A 9,875-nucleotide genomic window follows, 5' to 3' on the forward strand; every position below is an offset into this window, starting at 1 on the left:
TATCAGACATTTTATTAATCATAATTATCCAGAAGAGGATTAGTATTTTTTTTTACTTTTTTCAGGATTCTGACCATTTTCTCAGAATTCAGATGCTTTCCAGAATTCCAACCCCTTTTCTCTTAAATCTGACTTTTTTTCCTCAGAATTTAGACTTTTTTCAGAATTTTAACTTTGTCACAATTCTCACTTTTCACAGAATTCTGACTTTTTATCTCAGAAGATTGAAGTCAGAATTCTGAATTTGTTTTTAAGTGGCCCTAATTCTCAATCATATAATTATTAATAGTTACATTAGCCAAACATTGTTCCATCCATCCATTTTCTTACGCCCTTGTGGGATGCTGGTGCCCATCTCCAGCAAGACCTTTCGGACAAGAGGCGGGGTCACCCTGGACACATCGCCAGTCCATCTCAGAGCCAAACTTTGTTGCACAACATTATTTTTTCTCCTGTAAGTTTTAAGCTTAATATAAACTAAAGGATCATTTCCTGACCATCAAAGATTTTATAATTTAAAGTGCTGAGGATTTTTTATAATGCATCTGCAGCTTTTATATATCTAGATACACACAAGATCAAACATCAGCAGCTCAACGAATGTGATTACTAAACTCAAAGAAGTACGATAACCTATTAGGGTCATTGTAGGATTAAAAAAAGAAGTAAATTTCAGCTAAAAAACTTTTAGTTTAAACTCAGAAATTTTCAAAACCAAACAAGGACATTTCTGAGATTCAAAAGTCAAAAATCTTTCACTATTGAAACTCAGAAATTTCCAGGATTTCTGGGTTTTTCTGTTGAAATTTGCTCCTTTCTTTCTCTGTACATTTGTTCCAAATACGCCATCATACAGAAGCACTTTATTGACATCATGCCTCGTTTTTGAACAACAGCTCCATTCTCTGAGCGTCTGGTGTCAAACCGCCACAGTGCTGACTGCTGACATCATTCCCACTGCACTTTCATGTTGCCTTGGCGAGGCTGCAGTCTGTCACGGTACGATACAATGACCCACTGTCAGCGATAAGGTGTGTTTTTGTGTGCAGGTATATCCTATCTCTGCTCCTGCTGCTTCCTTTGTGTCTCGTTTGCATCGCCCCTCCTGCTGATAAAGCAGCCCTGTTTGCATGTGGGAAGTGGAGAATATCAAGCATTACTCTCTTTATCTGGGAGATGAAGGCAACAAGAAGCTGATTTTTCTGGGTTTTGATACCAAACCATGCAAACACCAAGCAACAGCTTTTTAAAGGTTATAGTACAGGACAAAAATATTCCTAAATGTAATGATTTATCAAATAAATATCAAACATAACATAACCTGAATTAATACAAACTTGAAGGTAGCTAAATCAACCTGTAAAATGCTACAGAGAAGCCCACAAGGCTTTCAGACTCCAGAACCACAAACGGAGCCGTTATCCACACCTGAACCAAAACTAGAAAAATCACTTACTAGACTCCACCAGGTGTTCAGAACTTTTTTCTTTTACATCTGGTAAAAAACGAACAGGATTTTACATGAAAGTAGCAGTGTGATGGCTGCTTCAGAACATTTACGTTTATTAATTGCAGAAAATCCTGAAGGAGTTCAGACATCTATTTCTGATCTTAAACTCGTGCGCAGCTGGATTATGGAGCACAACAGTAATCTGAAACACACCACAAAGGCCACACCAGAACTTCTGGAGAGGTCTAGTCAAAGTTAAACTGAGTGAGATGCAGTGGCATTACTTTAAGCATGCTGTTGATGATGGAAAAACCCTGGAATTGATTTAAAAAACAGGGCATACATAAATTTATCTTCTCTCTGCTCCTGCAACAGAGGTAGGATATACAATTGATGGGTTGTAAAGTTTGGTTTTTAAATAAAATATGTGAAAAGAATAAATGTGTAAAATATATGTTCTTAAAATGGTAACAAAAGAACTAAACTGGAACTTAAATCTTTAAAGGAGCAGTAGGAAGCTCGGAAGCTGGAGCTCTGAGGAGGAGCTTCGTCTGAAGGCGGAGCTACGTCCACCCAGGTGTTTAGCGCAACCAAATGGTTGCAATGGGAAATTAAGGGATGTCTCAAACATGAATTAAAGAATCAAGGCAGCATGTTTTTGATGAGGTAATAACGTTATAATGTTACGTAAAGCTCAAAAAAAGAGGATTTCACAAAATGGCATCGCTTTAAAGACCCTTCAGAATCAGTCTGGGAGGACCTGCGATCATGTGAGCTTTGACTTGTTGATCCTGAACCTGACGTTGGTCAGAGAGATAAGCTGAACAGAGCCGTGCCAGCCATTCTGATCCATTAATATGAAGGAATCAGTGAAAGTCAGCCTGAACTCCTGAGGTTCAGCCAAATCCAGCTTCTAAAGCCCACCTGGGTGTTTTCAGGGTCAATGTTGATAAAGTGGGTGACAAAGTTCAAGCTAATCCCAAACACGGGATATAGCTAAGCCTGTTTCAGGGCTTCACACACACACACGCACACACGCACACACACACACACACACGCACGCACACACACACACACACACGCACGCACACATTAAAGCACCCGTCATCTGACAAATTTCATTATATTTTGTCACATTAGATGTACAAATCAAAGCATAAACTGATTAGAGAGATTAACAAGCTAAATAATTTTAAATTTACTTCACAAATAATATGAAGTGCATATATTTCAACCCTCCAGAGTCAATACTTTGAAGAGTACCAGGTGCACATCTTTTCAGGGTTCACGTAGATGTTTTGTCCAATCTTCCCTACAGTAAACTGGGATAAATACAAACACATGTCAAGACATTTTTTAGATTTTTATTGGTAAAGCATTGTGAGAAACCATTGTTTTTGCAATTCTCCATTACTTTATGTTGGTTGCACACATAATGTCAGGATCCCAACAAAACAGGGATTATAGTTTTGTTAATTTGCTTCAGTTCATCTTATTCTGATTGGATTAGCCTTGCTTCTGTTTTAGTTCAGTCCTCTTAATTATTGTAGTTTTATGTTTATCATTTATTTGATGATTAGTTTTCGTCACAGACTTGTTTTCACACCTCCTGTGTTGGTGCTTAATCCTCCTTGCTCACATGTTTTCTCTCTCTCTAGATGTGTTTCCATTGACCGTAAAAAGGGCGCAAATTGGAATTATGGAAATAAATTTGCTTAGTGGAAACAGGGCAATTTAAAAAAATGTTAGTTTTCAATAAAACGTTTTTGCACTGGAATGATGTGGTTTTTCAGCTGTGCTGAAATTTGCAAAACTTTGATGAAAACACTTTTTTCACATCACATCAGTCGCGTGATGATACTTGTGGAAAAGGTGAAGAAGATGACAGGACGTGGTAGGAGGATGATGACACAGAGTGTTTTTTTAGCTACTCGTTACGTGAACAAACTTATTCAAGTGTGATTTTAATAGCATTCCTTATTTAATGGAAACACCTCAATAGCGAAATTATGTTTTTTCAACATTAACAGAATCGACCAAGTTTTGTGCACATTTGTAATGTAAACACTGCCTCTCTCTCTCTCTCTCCTCTCTCTCTCTCTCTCCTCTCTCTCTCTCTCTCTCATCGTTTCATTAAATAATTCACATTCTCTCGCCGCCTCAACTCGTCTGCATTCCGGTTCAGACACCACCTAACACCATGACACATAAAGTCTCAATGGAAAACAGTTTAAAGCTACTGGTTGTATAAAAAAAAAAATCAACACTTTCAAGTTAAAATAAAACTGCATTTACAGGTTTTTATTATGTCATTCATAAAACAGCAACACAAAACAGGCGAACTGAAGCAAATATATTCCAGCTCCTAACTTGTGACCAGGAGAACATTTAATCAAATTTGTGTGAGGCATTTTTTCCAGACATAGAGCTTCTTTATGTGAACTTCCATCCCTAAAAATGACATGATGGTTGATCTGCTACACATTCCTCTCATTCCTCCAATTTGATCAAGTTTGCATTGTCTGAACTGGATGACAGGAGGCAGACAGACCAACTATGAACGGCCGACATCAGGTTGGGATGGAAATTTCTTAACTGAAGTTTTCACTGAATATTTGAATATTGTGTTGGAACAAGTTAAAACAGAAAATATAGTGCAGAGTAAAGTTAACATGTACCTAGACCTGCCTCATTAGGCAATAAATAAATCAATTAATTGCATGATCAATTTAAAGCAGCTCAATAATTTACATTTGCATGGTTTATCGTTTTTCTTTTCTCCCTGTTTCTACCAAAAACTGGAAGACAAAAGTCTTAAGTCTAGTGCTTTGCTCACAACGAGCTCTTTTTAAAATTTTGTTTACAGAGACTTCAAAATTCATCTTATCTGTCGTTTTGTTTTATTTATGTTTTTATTTCTTCAAGTTCCAGTGTTAAATGTTCAGAAGAATTTAAAGTTCTTTGCTCTTAGATAATGTGTTCTTGCAGTATTATGACATTACTTGATTGCTATGCCATTATTACTTGAAAATGGTCTCAAAACAACATTATTATTGTTTATCGTAATAACGTCTGAGACATATTTTATCTTTGAGATCATATGTCATGATTATATTAGTTAAAAATGGTCTTAAAATGATAATATGATTTATCGCAATAACTTCTGGGGCAATTTATCGTCCAGCAAAATTAGTTATTGTGACAGCCATGGTATGTGCGTGAGTGTGCGTCTAATGTAAATGTTTGTAGAGACCAACGGTTTAGTTTTTTTTTTGTTGTTGGTATAATTTGATCCACGTTTGACATTTGGAACGTGCAGCAACAAGGAGATTTTTACTTCTTGTTGGTGTATCCATGATCCAAACTCCACTTGGTAATTTAGATAATAAGTGAATTATCTCCATGGTAACTCCATGTCATGAGAAGGCTGTGAGGTGTGGCTGACAGCTTCACTTTCATGAGGAAACGTTGTGGGCTCTCACTCACCAGAGACCGTCAAAACTCAGAGGGAAGCGTAAAACGAGTGATCGTTCCCTACGGCGTCTCCTGATCAGCTTGCTGATTGTCCAGACAGTCGCTACCGACAACAAGCAGCGAACAGGGAACCCCCCCTCTGATCCCACCACAGCTGATTTCCTGTAACCAGCAGGACTGCAAACAAATTTACTCTCCAACGCTCATATTCTCCCTGATAATTCAGTCACTAATTAAGCAATCAAGTCTGACCGCTTGGACTATGAAAACCACACAGGTTTTCTCTTGACCACAAAAAACACAATAAATGAAAAGATAAACATGTCAGTGTAATAAAGGATGCCCAGACACACAGTCGTACTCAATAATCCAATTATAAACCAATCAGGCTACCATGTCAGATTAAAATAACCTTAAAAATTAACAACCTTTAATCAGGTATTAAATATGCATTTCATTCACTCACATTCTTGTATTAAATGATTGTTCGATTGGTCTGATGTAATGTTTTAATCTTAAATATCATGTTTTCTTCAGCTGGAAGCAGAAAATGATCATAATTCACTATATGTGGAATTAATCTACATAATGTCTTTCACTGAGTTATTAAAATGAATGAACTTTTCATTAATATTCTAATTTACTGAATGCTTTTCGCAGTGCTGCAAAAATGATTCTGCATGTGAAAATGTTAGGTAGAAATCACAGCAGTGCTTCTCTTTGAAGGAAGAACAGACACATGACCTCTTGGAACAAAATTAGCGACGAAGCTACAGAAGCTCATATATGATATGAGTTCAAAGATGTAATCTTATATATATATATATATAACAAAACTGGTATCTCCCTCAGTTGGTGTGTCTAGAAGACTACAAGTTAGTCTTTTATTTAGAAAATAGAAATGATAACATTTTGTCTCAAAGATGGATTCAATGTGTCGTCGTTTCTTTCCCTTAATAAAACCCTGTGCCACTTCTGGGCACAAAATAATCAAACGGATGTCTTTTTTTAACGTTTTAATACTACAGTAGGACAAAACGATACATGCTCCAGCTGCTGATGATCATAACAAATGAATATGAACTTGTTTTCTTTGCATTATTTGAGGTCTGAGACACTGCATCTTTTTTGTTATTTTGACCATTTCTTGTTTTCTGCAAAATAAATACTAATTTTTTGCTTGGAATTTCAGAGACATGTCGTCAGTAGTTCATAGAATAAAAGTACAATGTTCATTTTACTCAAACATTTACCTACAAAGAGTAAAATCAGAGAAACTGTTCATTTTAAGTAGTCTAAATTTTTTCCCAGAGCTATATGTAAAAAATATATATTTTTTTAGAAATGTTGCATACAGCATCTTTAAGTATCCGGCTATTTCTATTAAAACATTTTTAAATAATAAATTGTACTTTATAGCTTAAAGTGCAATTTGAAGTGTACTTTAAATTATAAATAATAATTTTAGAGATTAGAATTTTTTTTTAGATAAAACTACAGAAAAGAAGCTCACACCTAGTCAGAAAACAGGTGATTGTGAAAGAGAGAGAGAGAGAGCAATGGCTCCACGGCCAGCCATTAAAGATTGATAACACTTGCAGGTAACCCAACACCTGCAGCACCGTGTTTCCCTGAGCTCCTCCTAACAGCTCAGGCACAACAAGCTGCTCCTCAGTTCTTTGCCATAATCTTGAATGTGATGTTTTCTTGTGGATTATACAAATATACAACACGGTTGCGCTCTAGAAACGCGTCGTTGTGTGACGCAGGCGCTGCTCGGTTTATTGGCTGCGCGTGGCTGCCAAAGTGAATGTAACTCCATCTGCCTGGCCCTGATAAGTCTCCATGTTCCCAACCAGGGAGCCAAACAGGAACCAGAGGTTTTCACTTCTGTAACATTCTAAACATGTAATACAACTCGGGTTTTTATATATATATATATTAGTATTATGCTGGATATTCCCCAAACAGTAAGCCCAACGCAACACCAGCAGCACACACACACTCTCCAAACTCGCCAGTTCCCACCTCTCCACCCAACCCGCACCCGTCAGTCACGGAGTCCGCAACTGTCCCGAGAAAACAAGAACAGGTGTGTCTGTCAGGTCTGAAGTTAGCGTACGAGTTAAACTAGGTGAGAAGGAGGACAGTTTGCTCCTTTCTTACCTTCGTCAGACGCTGTGAACGGCGTCGACCCGTGGCACCTTTCTATACACAGAAACAGTCTCAGCGTGTCTTCTGGAGATTAAATATCCGTGTTTTATTCCACGTCCCGCCGCGCGCTGGGGCCCCACTTCACAAATAGCAACCAACACACAGGGAAGCTTATTAGCGCGCGCCGTAGGTGAAAAACCCCTGAGCAAATCCTTTATGCGGAGGCTCCTCCCACCGCAGACCCAGTTCCACCTCAGATGGAGCGCGTCTGGTTTCACAGCCTCACGACAAGGAGAAATCTACTGGATCCACGCTACGGCTGGTTTTTTTTGGAGAAATTTGACTCATTTTATTTTACAATGCTTAATTTAATTGAGATAAAGTTCAAACATGATTCAAGAAAATATTGGAGCGTCAAACAGAAAACTTCATGTTTTGATGCTGTCTGGGTTTTTGGTGTGAGAACTTTAATAATGAGTCATATCGTCACCTTCCTAAAATGATAGTGTAGATCATTTCTTGATAAAACTTTATTATTTTTATTTCGCCTAAATCGTCTTTTGGCGATGAAAAGGGGGAGTTTTTTTCTCTCCAAAATCACTTTTGGCAAAAAACAAAACAAAAAAAAGACTCAGGCCTTTTCTTTTCTTTTTTTTAAGAAAGGTGGCGTTATTACAGGTCTGAAACATAACATTTAATACTCAATTCATTAAATACTAAAACCACATCAGTGGCATGAAATATTTATTTGCCATTATGTTAAACTGGGAAAATTACCTTTTTAAGTAATCTTGCTCATGTTTGTATAATTTGTTGTTAAACAAGAGATAGTAAAAATAGTCATAATCTTCAAATATTTCACGAGACTGGAATCCCACCAGTTTATGCTGAACTGGATTAGATTTTAGTGAAAGTGCGAGTAAAATGGTCAAAAGCGAGTCAGTAGCGCCCTCCAGTGGTAGATATATGCTAACAACTAAAAGTCATTTATTTCTTTTAAATGTGTCGAACTTTGCTTAATTCCAACTAATTGTAAGATTAGTTTAATGAATTTATCTTCTTACTCGAATAATTACTCTTGTGATGAAGAATAGTGTTTTAAACCCAGGTAGTAAAATTTGCCATATGTTTTATTAATCAAAAGAAAGTACAGAACCCTCTCACAGTGGTTTGGAAGGCCAGCTAATAGAAAGGTCGACTTTTGCTGCTAAACTTTTACTCATCCACAGCTCATTGACATTTGATGATTTAAAAAAAATCCTTTTAAATCTAATAAAGTGCCTGTCCTGTAAACTTGTTTTCTGACAACACATGTATCTGGGAATAGCTAGTCCAGCTGGCTGCTCACCTGAAGCTAACAGGACGTTAGCATCAGCGCAGCTGCTAACTTCATCAAGGAGCTCAGGTAGTTCGCCACATAGACATAATATAAGAATAGACGCCTCCTGGACCGCTCCCGCCTATTGTAGCTGATGAGATTTAGGGCGGCCGTCTGACCGCTTCACTCAGCCTTATGTGTTTGGCAGGCGCAATGACATTTCAGCGCATTTAATCGAACATAACACGCATTTTTGTTACTGAAAACCTTATTCAAACAGCTATCAAAGCTAAAGTTATAAACAATTCTATTATTTAATTGTATTGATACATAGTTCATAATATTTCAATATGCTTAGTGAGGAAACCAATAGAATAGGATAAGAATAGAATATTCTAATATTGATGTAATACTGATGTATGATGAGCATTTTACAGAGCACAGAACCGTTCATAATTTATTTAATAAATTATTTAGTAATATCAATACATTTTATGAATATACAAACACAAATAATGATTAATAATGACACAAATAAATAATTATTAATACTGAATAATATATTAGATACACGTTTATGTATATGTGTGTATATTTATATATATATATAAACAGGTATAGCCTAATATATATTACTGATCGGCTGTTTTCTAGCCGACGAGTTCTAGCTTCAGAGAGATTCAGCAGCTGAGATTGAGTCCAAAATCCGATGTGAGATTCATCCGTGCTGCAGTGAATCTGTCTCTGTTTAAAGATAGTTCCCACTTCTTCCTCACATCGTGTCTTTAGGAAACCTTCAAAACAAAAACGGAAGATTTAGGAGGTGTCTTACTTTTGACAGAGTGAAAGAATTACATATACATAATAGTCTTTACCACTTTGGAAACTTTGCTGATGCAATGTAACATATATTATAAAACTTATATTGTTATATTTATAACAATATGTACGTTTATATGTTACATTGTTTCATTTCGAAGGTAGGCACTTGTGTCAGATAATCTAATTCAATGTTAGAGAATAATTACTTTTTTATTTAAGATTTATGGAATCTCGGTTAGCCTTCGTAGCAGGGGCTGAAATACATCCATCCATCCATCCATCCATTTTCTTGCACCGTTGTCCCTTAGTGGGGTCAGGAGGGTTGCTGGTGCCTGTCTCCAGCTAACGTTTCGGGCGAGAGGCGGGGTCACCCTGGACAGGTCGCCAGTCTGTCGCAGGGCAACACAGAGACACGTAGGACAAACAACCATGCACACACACACTCACACCTAGGGGCGATTTGGAGAGGCCAATTAACTTGACAGTCATATTTTTGGACTGTGGGAGGAAGCCGGAGTACCCGGAGAAAACCCACGCACGCACAGGGAGAACATGCAAACTCCATGCAGAAAGACCGGGGCCGGGAATCGAACCCAGTACCTTCTTCTCTACCAACTGCGCCACTGTGCAGCCCGGCTGAAAAACAGTAAAGTAATA

At 37.3% G+C, this 9,875-nt stretch overlaps 1 protein-coding gene across 3 annotated transcripts in view; it reads right to left on the bottom strand.

Annotated features, from left to right (window-relative positions):
- fhip1aa (FHF complex subunit HOOK interacting protein 1Aa) overlaps window positions 1-7,333 on the bottom strand; it is a 34,919-nt gene extending 27,586 nt beyond the window's left edge. For 2 of the 3 annotated variants that reach the window (XM_017307337.2, XM_008397835.3), the window contains exon 1: window positions 7,091-7,333. The gene's annotated coding sequence lies outside the window, so the exon portion shown is untranslated. The remainder of the gene's footprint in view (window positions 1-7,090) is intronic. The other variant, XM_008397747.3, reaches the window with a different exon arrangement.
- Between the last annotated feature and the right edge of the window lie 2,542 nt (window positions 7,334-9,875).

The sequence above is a fragment of the Poecilia reticulata genome, chromosome 1 (genome assembly GCF_904066995.2).
Source record: "Poecilia reticulata chromosome 1, P_reticulata-male-v2, whole genome shotgun sequence".
Lineage (NCBI taxonomy): Eukaryota > Metazoa > Chordata > Actinopteri > Cyprinodontiformes > Poeciliidae > Poecilia > Poecilia reticulata.